Here is a 12869-nt window from a genome sequence, read left to right on the forward strand (position 1 = left end):
CTGATTGGCCTCACTGAGCTAAAAAGGAGACGGGGTTTTATGACCCAGGCAAGAACAACAATGAATTGGCTTGTGGGGAGGAAAAGAGATGGCATTTTCTTGAGCTAAAGGGACTAAAAATAGTGTGAGGTTTTCCAAGAGGCTGCCGTGGTACTTCAGGATGTGGCTACAAAGCTTTTCTTTCAATAGCAATTGGCGAGCTCAAAGCCAAGGCCATTCCCCGTGACAGTCATAGTGCCGGTGACAGACTGCTCACCCAGCCCAGGGACCAGCAAGAGCTACAACTGCTCCCATCTCCCCATCTTCTCATGCGGTGATCCCCCTGGAATTCCCTCCCTTCTCCCCTACACTGGATCTCATCACCCCAAGCCCTGAGTTCCAACCACTTCTCTGAGCAGCGGCATTTCAACATTTTCCACCAAAGCACCCCCCAGAGCAGAGAAGAAATTGTAATGGAAAGTTGGAGTGGGGAGGGGAGGGAAAGCTGAGAATTGCCTGTCAAGGCCTCCACAAGCATGAAATTCCCTCCAAATCTGTTTTATCCTAAGAATTTACAAAAGAACTCACTCTTGCAAAAAAAAAAAAAAAAAATAGTCCAAGTTTCACTAAGTATTTAAAAATCAGTTTGTTCTCTGATCTCACAGTTATAGCGTCACCCCAGAAAGGAGAGCTGTGTTTACCTGTGACATCAAGAGCTCCGTGTGGCCAGTGCGTGGTGCCCCACAGGGACAGAATAAGGGCCTTCACAGAGGACCTCAGCCTCAGCGCTCCTTCAGCCACTGAAGTAAATCACCCATCCATCCATCTGTCCATTCATCCATCCCTCCATCTCTCCATTCATCCACCTGTCCATTCTTCCATCCATCCATCCATCCATCCATCCATCCATTCATTCAACAGGCCTTTACTAAGCTCTTTTTAAATGCCTAGAACTAGTGATGAAGCCAGGAGGGTCGCAGGCCTCCAGGAACTGTCTCATGGAAGAAACATGAGACGAGGCATTTCACAGATCTGTGACAAGTGTCCCACCAGGGAAAAACCAGAAGTTTGGGGAACAGGGGGGTGGGGATTGGAAAAGCCTTCTTTCCAGGGAAAACACAAGCCAGTCTGCACCCCGCCTAACAGTTGAGATCCATGTGTCCTTGGGCAAGTCAGTGATCCACTCAGTTTCCTCACCTGTGAACTCTGTATAATAGCTTCGCACGGTTTTCACTGGGACTAAATGAGTTATTCAGTGCAAAGCGCTTCCTCCTAAGTGTTCAATAAATATGATATATTAAGCTGAGGCCAGAAGAATGGATGGAATTGGGCTGCAGGGATGGGGCCGAGATAAAGAAGCAGGGAGAAAAAGAGTGTGTTCCAGACAGAGGGAACGACATGTTTAAGAACAATTATTCAATAAATATTTGAACTCATAAATTCTTTAAGGGAAATGAGAATAATACAATCTCCGTAAGCCACGTCCTTTATCTATTGTTCCCTGGAATGAATGTGTGTGTGTGTGTGTGTGTGTGTGTCTGTGTGTGTGTATGTAGCTGGGTGGCACCACAGCCAGGCAGCCACAGGCCAGCCCGCTGCATTTTTCTAACCAGGTCGTCAGATTCTTAAGGCAGAGATTGAGTCTTCCCCTCTTGAAGTCTCATGGCCCAGAGCCTTTAACTCCTGTGGCTTCTCAATGTCCCCCTCTAACCCTGTCGGGGCCCCCACCATTTTCCTAGTGACTGTTTAGAGGCCAGGGGTCTGTTATTGCAGGGAGGGGAGTATGGATACAAATGACGTGTTTGACTGATCACCACCTGCCCTCCTGCAAAAACAGATGAAGCTTGAAGGTTCAGTAGGCGACCTGAACTTAAATCCTGGGAAGTCCCTCCTCTGCCTCCTCTTTCTGCTCTATCACCACCACTTCCAGCCTGGGGAAAGGCCTTGGCCAAGACCACTGGAGAGAGCGCATGGATGACCTGAGAAATACAGGCAGGGGGGCAAAGAGCCTTGAACTGTTGGTCAGAAGGCCTGGAGTCAAGTCCCCGCTCTGTCAGCTAATAGCTCTGTGACCTGGGGTCGGTCACCTGGGACTCCAGCCCAGAGAGCACGCTGGGGTCCCACAACAAACTGGTTTGGGGCGTAGGGGTAATGCCATAGGGAAACCAACCATTCTGGCTTTCCTGGGACCGAGGGATTCCCTGGGATTCAGGACTTGCCTGCCAAGGTCAGGAAAGTCTCAGACACACAGCGATGAGATGGTTGCTCACGGCCTTGGTTCTCCCCCTTGGTTGCGGCTCCTCCCCCGCCCCCCCCAACTCTGTGCCCCCTCCCACCCCCCCACCCCCCTCACAGCCCTGACAGCAGGGAAGGCTGGTCCATGCCACTCTCCAGAGTCTTGGGGCAATGGGATTCATGACAACCCCAGTTGGCACTGAGCCCTCTACTCCTCCCCACAAGAGCTTATTGGGCTCATCAACCTGATGCTGACCCGGTTAGTCAATGCAGGGGCGAGAGGCTGCAGGGTGGTCTCAACTGGGCCCCCACCCCCCCACACCGGGAGCTCTAGGAGAGCCCCCCGGGCCTCTGCCCAGACCTGCACAGGCTACCCTGCCATGGAGATCACCGCAGGCACCCTGCTGCCCTATTGGAGAGACATGCTGTGTTTTCAATTACAGTCCCCGTTTCTTTCCTGGTTCGGGCTCGAATGCCAGGCTATATTAGGTCATGCTGAGCCGGCCCTGTTGTGCTTTCTCATTAGCCGCATCACATCGTATTTTTAGGGGCAGCCAAGACCAAGACAATGCCAGAGGGCTGCTTTTCTTCCTGAGTCCCCAAACACCACCTCCATAAAAAGATTATGCTGGGAGGTCCAAGGGCCCCCGTAGCTGCTGCTGCAGACAGGCTCTGAGAAGAGGGGCAAGTGACTGGATGGACCAGAGGCAATGAGGGAAGTGGCCCTTCTGCCTGTCTTTTCATCCACTTCAGCCACCTACAATTACCACCCCAAAGCCACATGGAGTTCCTGGTTTCTCATGCCCTGGGACAAAAGGACAGAGATCCAAGACTCTTGTGGGGACCAGAGCACCTTCCCTAGAGCAGCCTCTCCTGCTCCTCCCATCTTTTTGCAGATCCAGAGCACTGCAATGTGAGGTTCCCGTACTCCGGGGTCTGCCCTGTCCCTCACCACTACAGCAGGAATATTAAAGCTTGCAAATCGCTGCCTCCTCCGTGGTCTCATCTGACTTACCTGTGAGGGTGGTGGTAAGATACATATTTTACAGACGGGGAAATTGAGGCAAAAGGGAGATGATGTGTCTAAGCCACAGAGGAGTAAGGAGGAGGATTGGCCTCCATGTGGCCCCAGGGGCTCGGCTCAGCTCAAAGCCGGACCCAGATGCCCATTTTTGTCCACACCTGTGAATTTCCACTTGTCTCTGTCTTCTGTTCCTGTCCAGTCTTAGATCAGTCTGTCTCTCTCCCTCCTTACAGACACAGACACACACACACACACACACACACACACACACGTGTACACAGATGAGTTGGGATCCAGCATCCGAGAGACCCCTATGCCATCTCAGGTTGGAGGGGGAGGGGTGAGTCTGTTCCTCCAGGGAATTTTGCATGGAGCCAATATGCAAGGACAGAGGGTGAGGGGTGGCTCCCGGGGAGGGCACAGTGGTCATCATGGGACTGAGATAATAGGAAATGAAGGCCCATTTCAATGCAGCCGTTTTGAGAACAGGCTTCCCTGGTGGCTCAGATGGTAAAGAATCCACCTGCAATGCAGGAGACCCAGGTTCCATCCCTAGGTTGGGAAGATCCCTTGGAGGAGGGCATGGCAACCACTCCAGTATTCTTGCCTGGAGAATCCCATGGACAGAGGAGCCTGGTGGGCTGCAGTCCATGGGGTTGCAAAGAGTCAGACATGACTGAGCGGCCAAGCACAGCTCACACAGCTTTGAGAACAGGACTGGTACCTTCAAGATTCCTTCGTCCATGAGATCCTCAGGATAAGACTGCAGACAGAGGCGCAGGACCACCTCCAGATGTGTTCCGTGCTCTCTGAGCAAGCAGGGCCAAGGCAAACCATTTGCCCACAGCTCTTTGACTTCCAGCCCCTTCATGTCAATCACAGGTCCTGGGTCAGGACATAGACCACCCAGCAGGGCTGGCCCCAGGGAAGGGCACCAGACCAGCAGGTCAGTCCACCTCGTGTAAGTAGCTGCAGTCACTTTCGCTTCCACCTCAAGCCATGAGTCCAGGCTGACTCTTTGGAGGCTCAGTGCAGTCCTGGGGCACCTGAACACAGACTGGACTACAGAGCAGGCATTTAGCCTCCAGCTTTCACCGGCCACTTCCTCCCTCTTCCGGCTCCTCCACCTCCACCTCCCCTTCCACACCCAACTTCTGCCCTCAGACTCTTCCTTCACATTCAGTGGCCACCCCCACCCCCTGGAGAGCAAAGGCCCAGGACCAAAAGGTGATACTAAACACCCTCTACATGCCGGCTGCTGCAATAGATGCTAGGGGTCGGGGGAGAAGGAGAGGTGGATTTGCAGAGAAGTGAAGCACAGTCTTGAGCCTACCCAGTGGTTTCTGGCTAGTTTGAGAGGAAGAAAAGGCTCAGAGACCCACCCCTATGAAACCAAATAACAGGACAAAACAAATATCCAGAATTCATCCCTGTACCTAGTGAAAGCAACACAGAAAAAGATCCTAAGTGAGGAAAAAAACATGCAGGAATTTTAAGAGCTGGTGAGACCCCAGGTTATCCAGGAAAAATGAGAGAATTGTGGTTCCCAGACACTCCACTCCCTCTGGAATCAGCTTGTAGTGAACACAGTTCTGCAGACCCCAGTGTACATGCTCTTGACCACAAGGCTTCCTCATTTTTCACTGGACTCACCTTCACACATTATTGGCACTTACAGGATTCATGCCCAATCACTGTTGCACAATTTTGAAGGCTGATCATCTATAAAAATGTCAAAAGGGGCAGAACGTAAATGCAGAAAGTTGGAAACCCAAATGGCCCATGCTCTCAGCTCATATCATTTCATTTTGCCAACTAGATCAAAGAAGAATAACCCCAAAACTCAACACACAAAACTACACACGCATTCCAACAACTCCTAAATCCTTTTTCTGGAAGACTTATCCATGAAATAAATCACTGGATGGCCACAGCTCCTATTCAGAAATGGTCAGGATGTAGGTCATGAACTCGGTTGCCTTCAGTGCTCATGACTGGGTTGCAGCATTTGCTCAGCCAGGGAACTGTTATGAGAACAACTGCTCTGTCCTCTTTTAGCAATACATGAAGAATAAGCTGGATCCTGGAAGCCCAGGGGGCCAGAAATCTTCCACTTCCTACCCACAGCATAGAATTCCAGGAATCAATGGATGATTGAAAGTTCCTCTCCACTCATCCAAGGAGCTGTACCAACTCATCTTATACATTCAACCTGTTGGCTCCCATAAAACAACAAACAACAAGTGGGTTATGGGTTTCCAACTTTCATACAAGTTCAAAGAACTGATTAAGGCTATTGAAAACCAAAAGCAATGTTATCAACACAGTTTGGATTAGATCCTAACACAAGGACCAAGTGACCCCCAATTAAAGAAGCAAAACTACTAAACGCACTTCAAAGTCAGGCAGCCTTCGAAGACACAGACATAGAGAACAGACGTGTGGACACAGTGTGGGAAGGAGAGGGTGGGATGAGCTGAGAGAGTAGCAGGAAACATCTATATTACCATGGGTAATATAGACAGCCAGTGGGAATTTGCAGTGTGACACGGGACTCAGCCCCATGCTCTGTGACACCCTAGCGGGGTGGGATGGGAGGGAGGTTCAAGAGGGAGGGGCCACGTGTATTCCTGTGGCTGATTCATGTTGATGTATGGCAGAAACCAGCACGATGTTGTAAAGCAATTATCCTCCAATAAAGCTTTTTTTTTTAATTATGTAGCCTTTGAGAATATTGATGAAGTGACTTTGACTCAAAGGTCACAGGACTGGCTCCATTAGGATTTTCTCAGTGGCAAGTGACAGAAAACCCAGTTGAGATTGGCTTAAATAAAAGCCAGGGAATTTAATGGCTTATGAAACAATTTTTTAAGTCTGGAAGCAGGTCTTACTTCACATTCATCTGGGTTGAGGGTTAAACTGATGTCACCAAGATTCCATCCCTCTCAGACTCTGCCATCTACCATAGTGAACCCAAGTGATAAGTGAACTCAGCCGGTCCCAACAACACCAGCAAGTCTTCTGGCTCTGATGCGTTCAGAGGTGGGACCATGACTAAGGTGTTCTGAATGTTTGCATCCACTCAAAATGTGTATGTTGAAACTCTAACCCCCAATAAGATGGTATCAGGAGGTGGGGCATTGGGAGATGAGCAGGGCATGAGGGCAGAGCCCTGATGAACGGCATTCGTGTTCCTCTAGAAAGGATCCTGGAAAGTTCTCTTGCCCCTTCTGCCACAGGAGGATACAACCCTTCAGCCCAGAAGAGGGTCCTCACCCAACCACGTTGGCCCCTGGATCCTGGGCCCTCTAGCCTCCAGGTCTGTGAGAAATAAATTTTTGTTGTTTACAAACCACTCAGTCTGTGGTGTCATTGTCCATGTCACAGCAGTGTGAAGGGACTAGGGCAATGATGGTGATGTGCAGAAGGTCAAACAAACTGTCTGAGCCCAGGAAGAGCTTGGACTTGGAGCCTCACAAAAGGCACCCTACATCTACTGCCTCCCTCCACCTTGCTCCCATGGTCGTATACCCCTCCACTCCCCCACCATGGGAACTGCCCAGGCTCAGCTCGGCACATGAGCCCAGCAGCGTATGAGTCACCCCTGTCTCCATCCTAGTAAGGCCCCAGGGACTGGGTCAGGGAGGCATGCCCAAGACATTCTGCACGTGTTTCTGGGACAGAGAGCAGGCATCACTGTCACTGAGCAAGTATCATCAAGAGGAGCCAAGACCCAGAGGACAACAGCATGTGCCCAAACTGAAACAAAATAAATTGAGAGTCAGTGACCATGTTGGCTGCCAGGACAGCCAGCCGTCAGACACGAGGGTGTAGGCAAGTGAGCTGCAGTGAGTGGTTCAGGACCAAGACTGTGAGCAGCTGCTTGCGGGTGAGGCAGTGTGATGATAGGGAGGCCCAGATCCTGCCAGGTGCAGACCGCATGACAGAGAACCCAGAGCGGCTACTAATGCGGGCCCAGCGTGACCCTGACTTTGAGGCTCTCCCCTCGCAGTCTCCATGGAGAGTGGCAGGGAGCAGCTGAGTCACCCAGAGCAAAGGAAAGGCTGGTGTCTGCTGCACACACAAAAGACCATTGGGATGTGATTGGGAAGCACTGAACCACATGAACTGAAGAGTTCTGAGCATTTTCTGGTCCTTACTTGCCAAGTCAGGGCCAGTCTCAATGAGCTGAGACCACCTTTTGTGTTTGGGCTAAAAGCTGAGGCAGGAAAACCTACCCCCACTAACTCCACTGTCCTGAGTACAGACAAACTCCTAGATCACCATTCTGTTTTAAACCTGTCTAAAATGGGTAGTTAGGCTTCCCTGGTAGCTCAGCTGGTAAAGAATCTGCCTGTAATGCAGGAGACCCCAGTTCGATTCCTTGGTCGGGAAGACCCCCGAAGAAGAGATAGGCTACCCACTCCAGTATTCTTGGGCTTCCCTGGTGGCTCAGGTGGTAAAGAATCCACCTGCAATGAGGGAGACCTGGGTTTGATCCCTGAGTTGAGAAGATCCCCTGGAGGACAGCATGGCAACCCACTCCAGTATTCTTGCCTGGAGAATCCTCATGGACAGAGGATCCTGATGGGCTACAGTCCATGGGGTTGCAAATAGTCAGACACGACTGAGCAACCGTGTACATAATGGTTACACACACACACACACACACACATTTGCAGAATGAAATGGCTAGGCCACAGTACCCAGATATCTGATTCAACATTATCCAAGATGTCTCTGAAAAGATGTTTGTTATTTTTTTAAAGATAAGATTAACATTTAAATCAGTAGACTTTGAGTAAAGCAGACTGCCATCCATAATGTGGTGGGTCTCACCCGTCTGCTAGAGCCTCAAGGGAAAAAGACTGACCTCCCCCGAGCAAGAGGGGACTCGGTTGGCAGACCACCTGTGAACTCAAACTGTAGCTCTTTGCTGGACCTCCAGCCTGCCAGCCTACCCTATAGATATTGACCTTGCCAGCTTCCACAATTGTGTGTCAGTTCTCTAAAATTAATCTCTATAGATAGGCAGCTGTCCTGTGCTTATTCACTTCAGTCATGTCTGACTCTTTGCCACCCCATGGTCCATAGCCCACCAGGCTCCTCTGTCCACGGGATTCTCCATAGGTTGGAGTGGGTTGCCATGCCCTCCTCCAGGGGATTGTCCCAACCCAGGGATCGAACCCAGGTCTCCCACATTGCAGGGGGATTCTTTACTGTCTGAGCCACCAGGGAAAACTAAGAATACTGGAGTGGCTGGCCTATCCCTTCTCCAGGGGATCTTCCTGACCCACAGATCGAACCGGGGTCTCCTGCATTGCAGGCAGATTCTGTTCCAGTTGAGCTACCAGGGAAGCCCATAGATAGGCAGATATATAGATAAATTCACAGATACAGAGACACACACATACAAACATCGTACCACTTCTGTGTCTGGAGAACCCTAATACACCATCTCTCTGGGTTTAAAAGCTGACACCCTTTTCCATATTCCCAAGCACTCATCCCACTGCTAAATGAGAGGTATATAGATATATAGACAAATGGGTAGATCGACAGATAGATATTGGGTTGGCCAAAAGGTTCATTTGGGGTTTTTTGTAAGATGTTATGGAAAAACCCCAATGAACTTTTTGGCCAATTGGTAGGTAGGTAGGTGGGTAGATAATAGATAGAAGATAGATAATATTAACAGAGAGAGAGAGATATACAGTACTGCCCTTTGTGCCCTCCATCACATCAAACATCATTCACTCACTGTATCTGACAAATGTTTACTGGGTACCTACTATGGGTTTCCAGTGCCGAAGATTCAGCAGATAAGATAGCTCCTCCCCCTTCAGAACTTAAACTTTCAAACATATAAAACATGTAGAAATGAAATGATAACCAGGCCGTGACATTGTGGGAAAAGGTAATATTTTACCCATTTTTCAGAGGACTGTGAGGTTCTGGAAAACGAAATGTGTCCAAATTTATATAGACAGCGAGAGATGGAGCCACCGTGAAACTCCACGTCTAACACCAACGTCCAAGCCCCTCTTATCCAGGTGCTGGAGAAGTTAGGAGAACTTTAGGCGAGGTGGGGCTGAGAGGGGAGAGATCATTCCAAAAGCAAAATATCCACGTTTCTCATGCTTTCCTCTTGGTTTCAGAAGAGTCTGAAACTCTTCTGACAAAAGTTCCCCCATGAAGTGGGTACAGTAGAGTTGGTGAAGACACCAGTCTTTGGCCCCAAGCCATTTGAGCAAGAAAAAAGAGTGGTGGAAAGATGCTCCCTCAGAGCCTTGGATGATGGGCTGGGCTGAAGGCAAGCCCAGGAGCAGCCCCTCTGAGCAGCAGCACAGTACCCTCCCCACACAGCCCCACTGGCCACCTTCATGAACAGAGACGGATGTCAAAAAAGAGTCATACCCGAGGTTCAAGCCCTGAAATAACTGATGTCAAATCCCAGGTTCCTCCTATTACTAACGTTAGAGAGTGCTGAAGTATAGCTTGGCTTTAATGTTTAGGTGTGATTTTGCTAGGAAGCCAGGGAAGAATGGTGTGGTTTTCCACTTGTAGGAGAAGCAAAGTCATGGAGGCAAGGACAAGACTGCTATCATCAGAATACAGTAAACGAGCCTGGTGTGCAGCAAGGCAGGAAGGAGCACTAACCTGGCCATCAGAAGACGTCAGTTTCAGGGCTGCTTCAGAAGAAACCATGTGGTCACTATGGATCTGATCTGGGTCTTGAAGTTCATCCAGTCCTATCCTCTTGCTCTAATAAAGAACACAAGGTCTTCCTTTCATCCGGCTGGAAAGAGAGAAAGCTAAGAGCCTGACATGTCAAATCACCATCACAAATCTCCCTAAAACTGCAGTTCAGAGGGCATGATGCTGGCACCACCCAAACTGGCCAGCCCAGCCTGGCTCAGCTTAGAGCATCTTCATGAGCAAAAACAAGCCTCCAGCTTCCTAGCTGGAGCAGAAAGACTGGCAGTATTGGTTTCTATGAGCTTCCCAGGTGGCGCTAGTGGTAAAGAACCCACTTGTTAATGCAGAAGACATAAGAGACAAGGGCTCAGTCCCTGGGCCAGGAAGATCCCCTGGAAGAGGGCATGGCAATCCACTCTAGTATTCTTGCCTGGAGAATCCCATGGGCAGAGGAGCCTGGTGGGTTACAGTCCATAGGGTCGCAAAGAGTCAGACATGACTGAAGCAATTTAGCACACACACATTTGTCTCAGCCCTACATGAGCACTGGCCTGGGCAATTGACTAAAATGCTAGCAACCATCATCTCCAAGTTACAGGTGGGGAAAATGAGGCTGGTCATCTGTTGATGGTTAAAATCAAGGGGATGTGCTGGAACCAGGATTACAATCAGGTCTTCTGACTCCCAAGTCTTAACTTTAAAGTATCCTTCTCAGAAATTCCAGCCATTCCCTCCAAGACCCGGACTCATTCTCTAGGAACTTCTGGGAGAGACAGGTCACTGGCAAATAATAAGCACATGTTGAAAGTGTAGGGACTAAAAAGTCTATAAGCAATAAATGCTGGAGAGGGTGTGGAGAAAAGGGAACCCTCTTACACTGTTGGTAGGAATGCAAACTAGTACAGCCACTATGGAGAACAGTGTGGAGATTTCTTAAAAAACTGGAAATAGAACTGCCATATGACCCAGCAATCCCACTTCTGGGCATACACACTGAGGAAACCAGATCTGAAAGAGACACGTGCACCCCAATGTTCATCGCAGCACTGTTTATAATAGCCAGGACATGGAAGCAACCTAGATGCCCATCAGCAGACGAATGGATAAGGAAGCTGTGGTACATATACACCATGGAATATTACTCAGCCATTAAAAAGAATTCATTTGAATCAGTTCTAATGAGATGGATGAAACTGGAGCCCATCATACAGAGTGAAGTAAGCCAGAAAGATAAAGACCAATACAGTATACTAACACATATATACGGAATTTAGAAAGATGGTAACGATAACCCTATATGCAAAATGGAAAAAGAGACACAGATATACAGAAGAGACTTTTGGACTCTGTGGGAGAAGGCGAGGGTGGGATATTCTGAGAGAACAGCATTGAAACAAGCATACTATCAAGGGTGAAACAGATCACCAGCCCAGGTGGATGCATGAGACAAGTGCTCAGGGCTGGTGCACTGGGAAGACCCAGAGGGGTGGGATGAGGAGGGAGGCGGGAGGGGGGTTCAGGATGCAGAACACATATAAATCCATGGCTGATTCATGTCAATGTATGGCAAAAACCACTACAATATTGTAAAGTAATTAGCCTCCAACTAATAAAAATAAATGAAAAAAAAAAAGAAAGTGTAGGGACTAGATTTCAAGCAAACGATCAGGTATGGAGTGTCAGAGGGAGGGGTGCACAGGCGCCATGGGTCTGCAGCTGAAAGTGCCTCATAGCAGGCAGAGTAGACAGGTGTGCCCAGTTACAGATTTCCAGAACTTGCAAACAGAGGGCTTTTCTCCTGGAGGGGCCTGGTTAAGCCTAGTGCAGGAATGGGGGGGGGGGGGCAGTCCCAGATTTCTGGCTTATCAGATCTTCTGGTCCCAAGCAGAATCCATAGGGCACTGAGGGCCTCCAAGTCTCATGCTCTCGCATTGCCAGTGAGCCTTTGCGGGGGGCGGGGGGGCCTCAGGGGACACACAGACTGCTGTTCTCATGGCCTCCTCTAATCCTCCCTGATCGTGGTAAAGATAAGGCATGTGTGTACGTGCAATTGCTCAGTCCTGACTCTTTGCGAGCCTATCGACTATAGCCAACTAAGCTCCTCTGTCCACGGGATTCTCCAGGCAAGAATACTGGAGTGGGTTGCCATGCCCTCCTCCTCCAGCGGATCTTCCTGACCCAGGGATCAAACCTGCCTCTCTCAAGTCTCCTGCATTGGCAGGCAGGTTCTTCACCACTAGCGCCACTTGGGAAGCCCCAGAGATAAGGCTGCTGAGGTTCAAACCATGCAGGGAGTCAGACCAGGTCACATGACCAGATCTACAGCCCACCAAGATGGACTGAATTACCCCTTCAAGATGGTTTCATGTAACCAGAAACAGGAAGCTCTGAGCCTGGGAATCACCCTCTAGAGATGGAAATCCACAGAGGGGAGGGGGCGGTGGGGTATAGTATTTTGCCAGCAAAGACTTCTCTGAAATCCCAGTGTCTGGGTCTGCACCGAGTCTGGCACTGCCTTCGGGTGACCTCAGGGCAGGCAGGGGCCCTGGACTTTCCAAGCAGCTATCATCTCTTTGCTACTGCTCCTGAGACGCCTCACCCCATCAGTCCCCACCCAGCAGCCAGAATATAGTTCCAAACAAAAACCCTCTGATCACTTTCATCCTCTGCTCCAAATCCCTCCAGTGGCTCTGCATTGCCCTCGAGATGAATCTTTCCAGGTGGCTGTGTGGTCTGGCCCAACCCTCTCCAGCCTCTGGGCCCTCCTGTCCGTCTCTCAGGACATGCGGTCCAAGCAGGGTGGACTTCTTTTAGTGACCTGAACAAATGGCGCTCCTCTCTCAGCCCCCGCCCCTTTGCCAGACCCACCTGCCCATCCCTCTGCTCTCATCCAGGGGTTGCTTCTCTAGGCCCCTCCCCTGACACCTAGCCC

The sequence above is a fragment of the Cervus canadensis genome, chromosome 8, assembly GCF_019320065.1.
Source record: "Cervus canadensis isolate Bull #8, Minnesota chromosome 8, ASM1932006v1, whole genome shotgun sequence".
In the NCBI taxonomy this organism is placed as follows: Eukaryota; Metazoa; Chordata; class Mammalia; order Artiodactyla; family Cervidae; genus Cervus; species Cervus canadensis.